Consider the following 16,517-nt stretch of genomic DNA (forward strand, 5'->3'; position numbering starts at 1 on the left):
GGCCTTGCCTTTTGGGGATCCAGGAGCCCTGCACCCTTCCAGGGTTTGTCAGAATGACTGAGCAACCCCCAGTGGTGTCCCTTGCCTGGCAGATGTTAGACATTTTTCTCAATGTGTGAGAGATGAGAGGAGAAATGGGGGTGGGGGGGCAAAAGGTTCAGTGTTTGTCTACACAATGGAATACAATGCAGCTGTTAGGAAAAATGAAGTCATGAAATTTGCCCATAAAAGGAGGAACATGGAAAGTGTCATGCTAAGTGAAATGAGTCAGAAGGAGAGGGACAGATATAGAATGACTCCATTCATTTGTGGCATATTATATATATATATATATATATATATATATATATATATATCAGTCTCTAATCGCCCTTGCAGGTGTTCCCATGGTTCAAATCATATTTGAACCCTATCAAATATGGTGCGGTAATCTTGGAAGATGGATCTTAAGTGTTTTATGATGTGTCGCATGCCGAAGAACTCCACATCGGGATCTATGGCCTAGAATGGAATGAACAGGGTGAGAAACTGTCTGAATTCATCATGTCGACCAAGACCATTCATGGTAACTCACAGTTCCAGAAGGCCGAATCTAAACATTGGACATGGGAGTCTCCCGGTGGATGGTCCCACAATGAAATCGACCACATCATATTCAATTGACGGTTTTGCCTGACCGATGTTGTTGTTGTCCCAAAATTCCAAATGGGATCGGAGCACCATCTCCTTAATGCAAAATTCTACTTCGATGGAGCGGGGAGAAAGGGCTGCAAAGTTTAAGAAGAGAACTCCCAGAACGACCACCAACTGGGAGCTCTTTGGCACTATTGCAGCAACATGGGAAGATGCCATTGTTGACAACATTGACAAGGAATACAATTGACTGGTTCAGCACCTTCTTGATTGTGTGAGGAACACCGAGAGAGAGATAGCCACAAAAAGACATCTGTCTTCAAAAACTCTCGAGTTCATTCACCAAAATGGCTTGGCTCAAGCCTCAGAAACTGCAAGCAAACATCCGAGCTTACAAAGCAGTGCAAGCCATAAAGGAAAACCTCAAAGAGAAAGAGCAGCAGTGCTGGCAGATGCAGCAAAAGCCGGGAAAAGCATTCGCGATGCCCGCCTGTCCTTCGCCAACTACAAGACCAAGATGACTGCCCTCCGACGTCCTGATGGATTTATCACATATTCCAGAAGGGCAATGGAGAATATTATCCATGACTTCTACTCAGATCTCTTCCATAGCCACGTCTACCTGCCCACATATCAAATTCCACAGGATGGATATGTTGTACCCAACATTCTTCCTTTTAAAATCCAACATGCCATTTCGTCAGTAAAGAAACAAACAGCACCCGGCCCAGAAAAGGTCAGACCCGAACACCTGAAGAACCAGCCGTCAGTACTCATCAATACACTGGCTCCACTCTTCACACGCTAAGTGTCTGAATGCAAGTTTCTGTCCCAATGGAAAACCAGCAGGACTGTACTACTGTACAAGAAGGGAGACATCCACGACATTGGCAACTATCACCTGATCTGCCTACTGTCTGTCATCTACAAGCTGTTCACTCAAGTCATCCTGAATAGGATTGGCAGAACACTAGATGAAGGACAACCATGCGAGCAAGCCGGGTTTCGAAAAGGATTCAGCACGATCGACCATATCCACATGATAACCAAGCTCATTGAGGTTTCTCGGGAGTTCAATATGCTGCTCTGTCTAACGTACATTGATTTAAAGAAGGTCTTTGATTCTGTTGAGACTGAAGCGGTCATCGAAGCCCTAGCCAAACAGGGCATTCAAACTCAATACATCAGGATCCTCCGTGAGTTGTATTACAGATTCACTACCAGGATCTCACCATTCTATAAGGAAGTGATCATCCATGTCAAGAGAGGGGTTCCACAGGATGATACCATTTCACCGAAACTCTTCAGTGCCACCCTCGAGAACGTCATGCAACCACTAGAATGGGAAGGTATGGGAGTGAAGATAGACAGTCGGCAACTACACCACCTCTGCTTTGCTGATGACATCGTTTTTATAACACCAAACATTAGCCAAGCAGCACAAATGCTGGCCAACTTCAACTATGAAAGTTGGACTACAGCTGAATCTTATGAAGACAATGTTTATGAGAAATGGTCTCATTCCTGACGTTCCATTCACTCTCAAGGGGACGAACATCTCCGAATGCAACAGTTATGTATACCTAGGTCGAGAAGTCAACATGATGGAAGACCTGGCACCTGAGTTGCACAGGAGGAAGAGAGCGGCTTGGAACGTCTTCAAGAGCCTCGAAGAAATAGCTAAGTGAGTGAAGAACCTCCAGCTCCAGGGACATCTCTTCGATTCCACTGTTCTTCCTGCATTAACATATGCCTCAGAGACCTGGGGCCTACGAAAACAGGATGAGAGTGCTATTCAGGTCTCCCAAAGAGGAATCGAAAGAGCTATGCTTCAAGTATCACGCTTCACTCAAATGAGAGAAAGAATCCGAAGTTCCTACCTCCATCGACAATCAAGAATTAGGGACACTGTCTCGTTTGCCAAGGCATCAAAAATCAGATGGGCTGGACACATAATGCGATTTGGAGATGACCGCTGGACTAGAGCCATTACCAACTGAATTCCACGAGATATCAAAAGATTGTGTGGCCGCCCACCTATGAGATGGTCAGACTTATTCATCAAGACCCTGAATGATCAGTTTGAGGCTCCTCGTTCCTAGAACAAGCAGACGCCATTGGGCTACACTAGCACGTGACAGGGATGAATGGAGATGTTACTGGCGCCCGCTCAAGCAAATCGATAAGTAACAGGATGCCAAGTAATATATATATATATATATATATATATATATATGAAGGCTAATATCCATGGCCAGGAAAAACAGGGGCTAGGAGGACTGGTCAATGTTAGAACTAACCACAAGTATGTTGGGGTCAGAGTGTAGGTAAGATAGAGAAGAGACCAGTATGACAATAATAGCTGGGAATGATCATGCTAGATGAGAACTGAGTGTTAACAGTAGGTAAAGGAATATTCACGATAACCTTTCAATATCAATATTGCAAACCATAATGCCCAAAAGGAGAGAGGGAGAGAGGGAGAGAGAGAGAAAGAGAGAGAGAGAGAGAGAGAGAGAGAGAGAGAGAGAGAGAGAAGTAAAGCTCCTTCCATAGAGGCAGGCAGGGGGTGGGGGTGATGGGAGAGAACGTGGGGACACTGGTGCTGGGAAATATACGCTGGTGAAGGGATGGGTGTTGGGATACTGTATGACTGAAATCCAATCATGAACAGCTTTGTGAGGGTCTATCTCACAGTGATTCAATTTTAAAAAGTTTAAAAATAAGTTTCAGTGTTGTAAAAAATTAATTTTCAGTGTTCTGCATCTGAGAGATTTCAACAGTTTCTATGACCACCCCATACATCATAACCAGATGGACTTCCACAGAGGTGATCATGGTTTGGCATGTTCCAAACCCTTGCACTAGCAGGCCTGACCGGCCTAGAGGATGCCCTGACCTCCTAGGTCCTCAGTGACTGGGAGAGTTGAAACCCAAGTTCCACCTCCCTACCAAGAAATGGAACCTGAAGAGCTTTCCTTTGTTCAGTTGGCTTTGTTCAGTTCTGGGGCTACACCCAGCAGTGCTCAGGGCTGGCTCCTGACTCTGTACTCAGCAATCAGTCCTGGCAGTGCTCAGGGGATCATATGCGATGTCGGGGATCAAACCCAGGTTTGCCTCAAGCACCTTACCTGTGATCTAGGGCTTTTTTGTCTTGTGGGTGAAGCTACTCAGGCAGCGTATCTCCCCACACCCCTGACCCACTCTGGAGCCAGTAATGACAAATCGAATTAAAGAGAGAAGACGACAGGCTAGCTTGATCCTGCTCCTGTGCCAGTGAACATCCTGTCCCCCTCCTCAGGAGCCTCTTCCGCACGGTGTCCCTCTGCTCTTTGTAGTTCATCACCAGGCGGACTCTGGAGAGAAGATTTAGCATTCAGCAGGCTAAAATAGGCCAGCCAATTTGATCCTCGGCGTCCTATATGGTCCTCGTAGCATGGCCAGGTGTGATTCCTGAGTGCAGAGCCAGGAGTAACCCCTGAGTACTGCTGGGTGTGGCAGAAAGAAAGAATAGAAAAGAAAAGAAAAGAGAAAGAGAAAGAAAGAAAGAAAGAAAGAAAGAAAGAAAGAAAGAAAGAAAGAAAGAAAGCGAAGCAGCCAAGACGGAAAAGGAGCCCCAAATGTAATTGTTAAAATTGGTAATGTACATAAATAGCTAGGCCAGTTTTTCTCTTATTCAAAATCCTATTCTATTTGTGAGCAATTTTCTTCCACTTCAAACTCCCTCATTATATACCCTTTCATTCAAAATGTTAATTCTCTCTCTTGTAATTTAACCATCCACTAATCATTTCTGGGATGGAAACACATATTCCTAAGTGAAACTCTTTTGAAGAGCTGAATTAAGCAGACAGTGGGTTTGTTTCTCTAATTTCTTGTCAAATGGCTAATAGAATTGCCAACGAAGAACTTTTTCAAAGACTCAAAACTATTCATGATAATGTTTCTGTGCAAACTAAACTTTTTGGATTTCAGGCGAAGGTCACTACCTCGGTAGAGTGAAAAACGGACACAATAATATAAGTGAGTTGCGCCCCACATGATGTTTACAAAGCTGACTCGAGTGCCCACCAATATACTGCCACGCTCCTCCCAGATAAAAGGAAAACCATGGAGCTAAGGATTCTGGCCCTGGGTCTTCTGGTAGCAAGCTGAGTAACTTGGGGCACTTTCTGCATCATCCATAAATGTATGTGTTTCGGGGCTAGAGTGATAGTACAATGGGTAGGACATTTGCCTTGCACGCAGCCAACCCGGGTTCTATTCCCAGCATCCCATATGGTCCCCTGAGCCAGGAGTGATTCCTGAGTGCAGAGCCAGGAGTAACCCCCTATGCATCGCCAGGTGTGACCCAAAAAGAAAAAAAAGTATGTGTTTCTTGGGGCACCCCAGAGGGGGCCAGGCCCCTCCCCATAGCAAGGGACCCAGCCTTGGCAGCCAAAAACCTCCAGAACCCAACACCGCCCTGCTCATGGTCACTCTCCACATGCTCAAGCTGAGCCTCACCCATGAGTGAACCTTTTTCTGGACCATGCAGCTGTGAATGCTTCATAGGACACACTCTAACCATAGTCCAAGAGTACCATGCCACATTTGATGGGATTCAAAGTAGGAAGCAACCAGCCTTAGAGGGAAATATATTGTTTCAGTTCTGCTTTGGGGCAGGGATTGGGGTTCGGGATGGAAACACCTGAAATATGGTGGTGGGAAGGTGTAATGGTGGTGGATTGGTGTCTGAATACTAAATGTAATCAAGTATTGTGAGCCACTATATAAAATAAAAATTTAAAAAAATTATGTGTTCATTTATTTAAAAAAATAGTTGAAATTGGGGCTGGAGCAATGGCACAGCGGGTAGGGCGTTTTCCTTATACACAGCCGACCGGGGTTCGATTCCCAGCATCCCATATAGTCCCCCAAGCACCACCAGGAGTGATTTCTGAGTGCAAAGCCAGGAGTAACCCCTGAGCATCGCCAGCGTGACCCAAAAAGCAAAAAAAAAAAATAGTTGAAACTGGACTCAGAATCCAAAAAGATGATACTAGAAAAAAAGTTTTTCGTTAATTTTTGGGCCACACCTGGCTGTTTTCAGGGGTCTCTCCCAGCACTGCTTAGGGGAACCATATGTGGTATCGGGGATTGAACCAGGGCTAACCTCATGCAAGATAGTGCCTTAGGCCCTGCATGTTCTCTCTGGCCCCTAGTAAAGAACTTTTATGAAAAGAATAGAATGTTAAGGTAATGGGACAAAAAAAAAGTTGGATATTCTTTCTGGCTCTCTTTCTCTCTAGTTACTGTCTTTTCTATACTCAAGGGTCCATCTAATCTGAGGAATTTATGGTCCCTTTAGCAAAAACAGTCCTCTCAAGAATGTTAGAATAAACAAGACCAGCTAAGCCGTTTCTGTCCTGGAAGTTGAGAGATAAACTGGCAATTGGCTGCAAATGATCTCTAACTTACACGTTTAAAATATAAACGACTGGTAGTGGATCCAGTGTCACCCTTGATCATTGTCAAGAAGAAAGTTTTCATGGTCAGGGGATAGGGAGGGCGTGGATTAAGAGGGGGGACTCTGGGAGCAGGTGAGGTGTTGGAACATGGTGTGCATAAAGCCCTATCATTAACGATATTATAAATCATGGTGCCTTAAATTAAAAATTAATTAAAGGTAAAAGGTAAAGGCCCTCCCGTTGATCGTCGATTTGCTCGAGCGGGCCCAGTAACGTCTCCATTGGAGACTTTGTTGTTACTGTGTCTGGCATATCCAATACTCTCGGTAGCTTGCCAGGCTCTCCTAAATTAATTAGTAAAAAGAAATTGTAAATGGTCAAGCATTTTTGAGAGCCTCCACTCTGTGCTGCCCTCACAAAATAAAAACATTTTCCAAGCTGGTAGGATAAACTACATGGGAGGCCTGCAGTTTTATCCCTTCTCTTCTCCATACCCTTGACCGTGTAATTTATTTATTGCTTTTTGGGTCACACCCGGCAATGCTCAGGGGTTACTCCTGGCTTTGCACTCAGGAATTACCCCTGGCGGTGCTTAGGGGACCATATAGGATGCTGGGAATCGAACCTGGGTCGGCTGCATGCAAGGCAAATGCCCTACCCGCTGTGCTATCGCTCAGCCCCCTGACCGTGTAATTTAGCAGTGCCTTTCTGCTGGAGCACTTGGCCTGGTGCAGAGCTGCCTACAAGATTTTCTAGATCCAGTGCAAAATAAAAAATGGAGACCCTTTGTTCAAAAAGAAGAAACTGAGCACGACTATTTCACTCTACTAAAATACAGAGATTTCCCCCTTTCTTTCATCTCTTCTCTCTTATGCTCTCGACTTGTCATGGTGTGTTTCAGTTGCTATTTAATGTCATTCTAAGTAAAGAAAAATTTAAATTATTAGCATGAATTTTACCCTTCATTTTTTTGTTTTGCAAGAAGTGACATCTGACTTGGAACAGTCATGCAAAGTGCAAAGATAAATGTGTTATGTGTCCCCTGGGCTGAAGATTCCTAGAAGAAGGAGACAGTGACAAATTTATCTTTGATTCTCCTATTCTGGGCATGGTGCCTTGTAGGCAGTAAGGAATAAATGCATATTCAAGAGAGGTATGAAGATACTGAGTTTGAAAATAAGTAATGCTTGTGAAAGTGTAGGGAAATTGGCACATGTACACATGGCTGGTGAGAAAGTACAATGGTGAGTTTGCTTTGAAGAAGAGTGTGGCAGGTCTTCTGAAATTTCAACATAGAGTTTCTATACAATACAACAATACCATTCCTAGGTAGCCAAGAAAGTGCAAAGTGTATGATCACACACAAATTTGTATATGAATAGTCATATACATATATAAAAATACATATACAAAAAGCTACATTAGTCATAATGGTCAAAAGGTGAAAAGAACTCAAATGGCCATCAAGTAATGAATGAATAAAAGAGATGTGTCCATAACAGGAATAACCTTTTGCCACAAAGAAAATAGAGTACTGATTCATACTTCACCATGGATGAATGATCCTTGAAAATGTATGCTAAATGATGGGGGCTGGAGCGATCTGCCAACCTGGGTTTGATCCCCAATCCCCCGCATCCCACATGATTCCCCAAGCACCACCAGGAACAAGTCCTGAGTGCAGAGCCAGGAGTAGACTCTGAGCATTGCTGGGTAACCCCAAAACAAAACAAAATAAATGTATGCTAAATGAAAGCAAGCCAGTGAGAAGGAACTACAAACTGTATGATCCTCTGTTTGGAGGCAAATGCTTAGAGATAGAAAAGAGATTGATGGTTTCCAGGGCCTGGGCAGAAGGGGACATGGGGAGTGACTGCTAAAGAACACAGAGTTCCTTTTTAGGGTAATAAAATTGTTCTGGTCTTAGAAAGCAGTGATAGATACAAATTTACTGAGTATACTGAAACCCACTGCATTTTATGGTGTGTGAATTATAAATTAAAAAAAAACAGTTCCAGTTATGTTTGGGTCAATTTTTTACTAGTGGGGTGACCTTGGAAAAGTCATGCAACTTCGTTGAAGTTCAGTTTCCTCCACTTTAAACTAGGGAGAGATCATCTTTAACAGGAAGAGTTGTGAGAAGCAAATTAGGCATTGAGTGCAAAGCAATGTGTACCTTGCAGTCTTCAGGCTCTCTGCTGGCACCCCTCTGCCCTTGGCGTCAGGACTGGTATCAGAGCAAAGGAACACTTGGGGGCCCCTCACTCGTCCTTGAACTCGAATGGCAGGGGAGAATCAAGAGCAACTGCAGGGAAGTGAATCCTTGGTCCTTTTCTCCTGGAGGTTAGCTGAAGCCAGATGAAGATCTTGAAAGGAGGTTTTGCCTTGGAGGAACTGAGTTAGTTCCAGGGAAACAGGAGTCAGGATGCTGCCTCTCAGAGTCTGGGTGTTCTCTAGGCTATGAAGGGCAGAATAACAGGGCTTCTTGGGAGTTCTGGTTGGTCTAGTCACTCTCAGCACCTTAACATGGAGGACTGCAACGTCAACCGTGTGCAGGACTTCTTGCTGGTCCTAGACACTCGGAAACAATTTATCGTCACACGGGACTGGCGAACCCCACCATCTGGCATGACCCGGGATAGACTCAAGCAACACACCAGGCATCAAAGAACAGAGGACCTGGCAGGCTATAAAATCAATACCCAAAAATCCATGGCTTTCCTATATGCAAATAGTGAAAGAGAAGAAAGTGACATGAAGAAAACAATTCCATTCACAATTGTGCCCCAGACAATCAAGTACCTAGGAATCGCCTTAACTAAGGAAGTAAAGGATCTGTACAAAGAAAACTACAAAACGCTACTTCGGGAAATAAAAGAAGACACGAGGAAATGGAAAAATATCCCCTGTTCATGGATGGGGAGAATCAACATTGTCAAAATGGCAATACTTCCCAAGGCAATGTACAAATTCAATGCAATCCCTATAAGGATACCCACGACATTCTTCAAAGAAATGGAGCAAACACTCCTGAAATTTATATGGAACAATAAGCCCCCACGAATAGCTAAAGCAATTCTTGGGGAAAAGAAAATGGGAGGAATCAACCTACCTAACTTCAAGCTCTACTACAAAGCAGTAATAATCAAAACAGCATGGTACTGGAGCAAAGGCAGAGTTGCAGACCAATGGAACAGAGTTGAATATACTGACATCTCCTCCCAAACATATAATCATCTAATCTTCGATAAGGGGGCAAGAAAAGTGAAATGGAGCAGGGAAAGCCTCTTTAATAAATTGTGCTGGCAAAACTGGACGGCTACATGCAAAAAAGTGGGCTCAGATCTCTGCCTAACGCCATGCACAAAAGTAAGATCGAAATGGATTTATGACCTCAACATCAGACCAGAATCCATAATGTTTATTGAAGACAAAGTTGGCAAAAATCTCCACGATATTGAAGTTAGTGGTATCTTCAAAGATGTCACGCCACTGGCCGAGCAAGTGAAAACAGAGATAGACAAATGGGACTATCTTAAACTAAGAAGCTTCTGCACCTCAAAAGAAACAGTGACCAAAATACAAAGACAGCCTACAGAATGGGAAAGAATATTCACCAAATACACATCCGACAAGGGGTTGATATCAAGGATATACAAGGTACTGGTTAAACTACACAAGAAGAAATCACCCAACCCCATCAAAAAATGGGGCGAGGAAATGAACAGAAACTTTCACAAAGAAGAAATCCGAATGGCAAAAAGGCACATGAGAAAATGCTCTACATCACTAATCATCAGAGAGATGCAGATCAAAACAACAATGAGATATCATCTCACACCACAGAGACTGGCCCACATCCACAAGAACAAAAGCAACAGGTGCTGGCGCGGATATGGTGAGAAAGGGACCCTCCTTCACTGCTGGTGGGAATGCAGGCTGGTCCAACCCTTTTGGAAAACAGTATGGACGATTCTCAAAAAATTAGAATTTGATCTCCCATTTGACCCAGCTATAGCACTCCTGGGAATATATCCCAGAGAGGCAAAAAGGTATAGTCGAAGTGACATCTGCAATTGTTTGTTCATTGCAGCACTCTTTACAATAGCCAGAATCTGGAAAAAACCTGAGTGCCCGAGAACAGATGACTGGTTAAAGAAACTTTGGTACATTTACACAATGGAGTACTATGTAGCTGTTAGAAAAGATGAAGTTATGAAATTTACATACAAGTGGTACTACATGGAAAGTATCATGTTAAGCGAAATGAGTCAGAAAGAGTGGGATAGACACAGAAAGATTGCACTCATCTGGGGAACATAAAGCAACAAAACGGGAGACTAACACCCAGGAATGGCTCAGATTAGTACCAGGAATTTTGCTCCATGACTTGAAGGCCAGCCACATGTGCTAGGTGAAAAGGAAGCTCAGATAGAGAAGAGAGCACCAAATAAAGGGTGTTGTGAAGACCCTCCCAGGGTGGGAGAGACATGCTAAAAGTAGTCTATAGACCAAACATGATTGCCACTCAATGCCTCTCTGGCAAAACACAGTACCCAAAAGAAGAGAGAGAGAACAAGGGGGAATACCCTGCCACAGCGGCAGGGTGGGATGGGGGGGGGGGGATGCTAGGACCCGTGGTGGGGGAGGATGGGCACTGGTGGAGGGATGGGTACTTGATCATTGTATAACTGAAACCCAAGCACAAAAATTTATAAGTCTATAAATGTACTTCATGGTGTTTCACTAACAAAAAAAATGATTAAAAATAAATAAATAAATAAATTAAAAACAAAGAACAGAGGACCTGAGAATACAAATGGTTTTGCTAAGGAGTGTTTGCATATTTCCGCCAGAGGGCGCTATCTGCCTCATTGGTGGCCACATTAGTACTCGACAAGTAGGTTTGGAGTTTATTGATAGGTTATGACCAATTTACTATAGGCAATTTTTTCCCCACAAAAGTGACTCCGACACATTTCATCTTAAGTTTCTTTTCCAATATTGGTCCTACCTTTCCCCTTTCCTGTTTCCAATTTCTGCCTAAATGTTCTGCTGACACTGTGCCGCAAACTGAGGTTCTATCAGCTGCGTGAACCTAAAAGCCCAATTCTATTCTGAAAATGGGTCCCAAGGTGAAACTCAGTCACACTCTGGTCGCCAAGTCATGTGCTCAGGCATCTTTGTCTACTCTATGCCGGCGTACCACATGGCTAGCAACAGTCCTGGGCTACCACTCTTGTCTCACAGGTAAAAGTCTTTTGCACTTCCCCTGTTCTCTGCCACACCCCTGAATGTCAAAAATCACATTTATTTCCTGAAAATTCACCGCAAATATTGCCATTGTTGTCACAGCTTTAATACCTTGTCTAAACTGTTTTCTCTTCTGTATGTCACTGTCACTGTCACTGTCCTCTCGTTGTTCACTGATTTGCTCGAGCGGGCCCAGTGACATTGTGAGACTTATTACTGTGTTTGGCATATTGAATATGCCACTGGTAGCTTGCCAGGCTTTGCCGTGTGGGCGAGATACTCTGGGTAGCTTGCCAGGCTCTTCAAGAGGGGCAGAGGAATCGAACTCGGGTCGGCCATGTTGACTTCGTGCAAGGCAAATGCCCTACCCGCTGTGCTATCGCTCCAGACCACTATATATATATAGTATACTATATATATAGCCTTGCAGCCGACATGGTCAACATGGGTTCGATTCCTTGGCCCGTCTTGGAGAGCCCAACAAGCTACCGAGAGTATCTCACCCGCACTGCAAAGTCTGGCAAGCTCCCCGTGACGTATTCTGGGGGGTTACTCCTGGCACTGTGCTCAATGATCTCTTCTGGCAATACTTAAGTGAACATAATGAGGTATTAAGGATTGAACCCAGGTCAGAAGCATGCAAGGCAAGCACCCAACCTGAGATATCTCTCTGGCACCCCACTTCCCTACTTTTTGTTTCTGGGATTTTACCTATTTTAGATACTTCATATAAGTGGAATCATGCAGTATTTATTTGTTCACGTGTGACTGACTTATTTAATTTAACAGCATATCTTATTGGTGGGGGGCACATCCGGCAATGCTCAGGGCTGAGCCCTGGCTCTACGCTCAAGAATTACACCTGGCAATTTTCAGGGGACTATATAGGGTGTTGGGGCTCAAACCCGGGTCAGCTGCATGAAAGACAAGTAAACTATCCACTGTACTATCACTCTGCCCCCTAACAGTTAATCCATGTTGTAGCATGTGATCATATTTCCTTCTTTTCAAGGATCTATAATATTCCAATATGTGTATAGGTTTTCTTTATTCATTCATCAGTCAATGAACATTTGGGTAGATTACTTCCACTTCTTGCCTATTAAGAATAATTTGTGATGAACACAGTTGAGGAAATAGTTCTTTAGGATCTTGCTTTGGATAGACAAGGAGAAATGGCATCGTTGAGTCTCCTGGCAGTTCTAGTTTTCATTTTTGAATGAGTATTATGCTGTCCTCCATAGTGGCTTCATCATTTTACATTATCACAAAAAATGCGCCAGGGTACCAACTTCCCTCAAACTCCTCACTTGTTTTCTATTCTTTGGCTAGAGGTACCTTGCCATTTCAAGACAAGCTGTGGCATTAGTTTCCTGGGGAGGCTGTAACACAACCATATAGAGCATGGTTGAAAATGACAGAAATTTGTCATCTCCTAAATCTGGAAGTACAAACTCAATACATCAGGATCCTTCGTAAGCTCTAGTGCGGATTCACTACCAAGATCTCACCATTCTACAAAGAAGTAATCATCCATATCAAGAGAGGGGTTCGGCAGGGTGATACCATTTCACCAAAACTCTTCAGTGCCACCCTCGAGAACATCATGCGACGACTAGAATGGGAAAACATGGGAGTGAAGATAGATGGTCGGCAACTACACCACCTCCGCTTTGCTGATGACATCGTTCTAATAACACCAAACATCAGCCAAGCGGCACAAATGCTGACCGACTTCGACCATGAGTGTGGAAAGGTCGGACTACAGCTGAATCTTGAAGACAATGTTTATGAGAAACAGCCTTGTTCCTGACGCCCCATTCGCTCTCAATGGAACGACCATCTCCGAATGCAACAGCTATGTGTACCTAGGTCGAGAGGTCAACATGACAAATGACCTGGCACCCGAGCTGCGCAGGAGGAAGAGAGCGGCTTGGAACGCCTTCAAGAACGTCGAAGAAATAGCTAAGAGGACGAAGAACCTCCGGCTCCGGGCACATCTCTTTGATTCCACTGTTCTTCCTGCATTAACATATGCCTCAGAGACCTGGACCCTACGAAAACAGGATGAGAACGCTACTCGGGTCTCTCAAAGAGGAATCGAAAGAGCTATGCTTGGAATATCACGATTCACTCAAATGAGAGATAGAATCCGGAGTTCTGATCTCCGTCAACACTCAAGAATCAGGGACGCTGTCTCATTTGCCAAGACATCAAAAATCAGATGGGCTGGACACGTAATGAGGCTTACAGACAACCGCTGGACTAGAGCCATTACTGATTGGATTCCACGGGACATCAAAAGATCACGTGGACGCCCACCTACAAGATGGTCAGACTTCTTTGTCAAGACCCTGAATGATCGGTTTGAGGCTCTGAATGTTCCTAGAACGAACAGATACCATTGGGCTACACTATCACGCAACCGGGATGAATGGAGACGTTACTGGCACCCACTCGAATAAATCGATGAATAACAGGGATTAAGTGATTAAGTGATTAAATCTGGAAGAAATCTGAAAGCCAGAGGTCCAAACTCAAGTCAGCAGGTTCACTGTTCAGCCTCTTAGGAAGCATTCATTCCATGCCTCTCTCCGAGCCTCTGGAAGCTACGGATAACTCTTTGCATTCCTTCACTTGTAGTGGCACAAATTTTATCTCTCTACCCCTTCATTTTCATATAGCCATCTTTTCTCTGGATCTACTCTTTTTATTGTCTTCTAGGGACCTTGCCATTGGGTTTATGGCCCATCCTAATCAGGTGAGGGACACAGTTCAATTCACTGCAGCTTTTATTATTCATCTAAGTTCCTTGAGATCAGAATCTATGCCGTGCTCTTACTTGTTAGCCCCCAGTGCTTGGTACAGTGTCTTAAACAGAGACAGTGTTTATGCTGATGACTGATTAGATGGCAGATATGGTCTAAGCTGTTGGCCTGGCACTTCAATCAGTCAGCATTGGGAGGTATGCACTGCAGAGTCGCGTACTTTCTAGAAACGTATTGAGCAGTCCAGATATACAGCTTAAAGAATACAACGGACAGAACACAACTCACATAGCTTCACAGCCACGGAGCTGAAATGTAAACTTTCTACCAATCCTCACAAATATATCCCAGATGAGGATTGTCTGGCCTGGGATTGAGGTAAACTTGGCTAAAACCCCAAGCTTCACTGTGAGAGCCCGGAGTCCTCACGATTTCTGCAAATTCTCAACTCTGTGCTTCCTGGTCTTGATTTGTTCCTGTGTGTGTTCTTGATTTCTTCCCATGCCAAAGGTCAGCACATCTACCAGATGCTACACAGGAGCCTCAGCGTTCCTCCCACCACCAGCATTGTGTAAGTTTAGGGCTTTGTTACAGGTTGGGGCAGGTGGTGTTACAAAATCCATTGCCAACTCTAGCCATTTTGTTTACTCTTCTTTGTCCTCATTTTATTCTTTATTTCACCTCCTTCTACAATTCAAAACACACTTAGGCCCCATGCCATCTTAGCTTTGACTCTAAAAAGGCAAAGAGAGAAAGCCGGAAGGAGGGAAGGAGAGAGGGAGGGAAGGAGAGAGGGAAGGGGAAGAAAAGGTAGGGAAGGAAGGAAGGAAGGAAGGAAGGAAGGAAGGAAGGAAGGAAGGAAGGAAGAAAACTGAAGGCTCTGAGAGAAATTCTACCAGCTATTAAAATAATACTTTTTCTTCTTATGGTTTATAAGTGTTAATAATAGGCTGAAGTGGAAAGTCCTTTGAGTAGAAAAGAAAAATTTAACAACAGCCTTTGGTCCACTTGGTACAGACTTCGCCGAGACCTTGGCCTTCTTACCAGAGTGAAGCAATCCTCTTCTCAAGTTTACATTTAATTATAATTGCAACCGTCATGGTGATTAAGCCTCTCCCTTTGTCGTTGTCTTTTCTTGGCTTCGTTTTCTTGGCTCAGCTTGCGTGCTAGAGACCGCGTATGAATCACAGTGAATCTGTGCTTTTTTAACTGTGGTGAAACCATAGGCAGCAGGGTGTGTTTTTTTTAATTATTTTTTGTTTATTCCCAGAATCCGTTCCAAAACAGCTGTTAAATGTTCATCCTTGATTTTGTCATCTGATTTCAAAGAACTGGAACAGCAGCATCCTTCTGTTTGTAATTCTCCCGAAGAAAAAGAAAGCGCACCCCAGTCAGGCTGCTGCGTAGGTGCTGGTTAATGACTTCTTTCCTCTCATTTCCTTGATCAGGAAATTTCATCGCCCAGCCGTGGCAGGGTGCCCGTGAACACGCTGCTGGCTTCAGCCAAGCTGTGTGCCACCCTCTGCCATTCAAACAGCTCGTTCTGCAGGCCCGAAGGCTTCCAAGCTGAGGCTGACCCAACGCTTTCGTCAGACACAGCAGTGAAGAGCGCTTGTGGATTTTTCCTGGTTAGTGATGGTTCCCTCCAGTATATTCAATCAGCTGCAAATAAGCGCGTGGCATCCTTGAGCAGCTGGAGACGGTCTTTGGAAAGACTACCCTGGACTGATGGATCTGCATCATGCCTGGTGATAGGGAAACCAAGATGAAGTCGGCCTTATCTTGGAGCGAGAGGTTGCTTCTTTAGAAGTGCTATTGGAAGGCTAACAGTTTAGCAAAGTGGCCACTATGCAATGACATAAGCCACGTTTCAATGGCTTTGGACCAATGGTTTTCACACCACAGCTATATGTTGAATTGAGCGGAGAACTTTGAAATAAATGCTGGGGGGCAGAGAGCTAGTACAAGGTGGAAGGGCTTCAGGCCCTGGCAATACATGAGCCCTTGAGCATTGCAGGGTGTACCCGGCTGGTTCCCAGGCAATCCCTGGCACCACGGGCCAAGCAGCACTGCCTGCTGGGGACCTTGACTGAACTCTGAGCCTGGTTTGCCAAAAATCGCAGGGAGTGGGGAGCTTGGGGATTCAAAGGTACAAAAGTAAAAAAAAATTAAAAGGAGAGAATTCTGATATTTCCTGGCAGGACCCTCCCCCAAGATTTTTATTTACTGCCCACAATCTTGCCAGGACAGAGTCACTGCTTTCTGAAAAAGTCAACTGCAAGCAGCCTTTGAAACCGATAGGCTGTGTATGGGTTGCCCAGTACGTGCACTTGTTTTATAACCGCCTGTCTTTAGGTGGAATTTGTTCTCCTTCTATCAGAGATAAATAGCCCATGACAAATAGTCCTTGGCA

Source organism: Sorex fumeus, unplaced genomic scaffold, assembly GCF_029834395.1.
Source record: "Sorex fumeus unplaced genomic scaffold, SorFum_2.1 ptg000086l, whole genome shotgun sequence".
NCBI lineage: Eukaryota > Metazoa > Chordata > Mammalia > Eulipotyphla > Soricidae > Sorex > Sorex fumeus.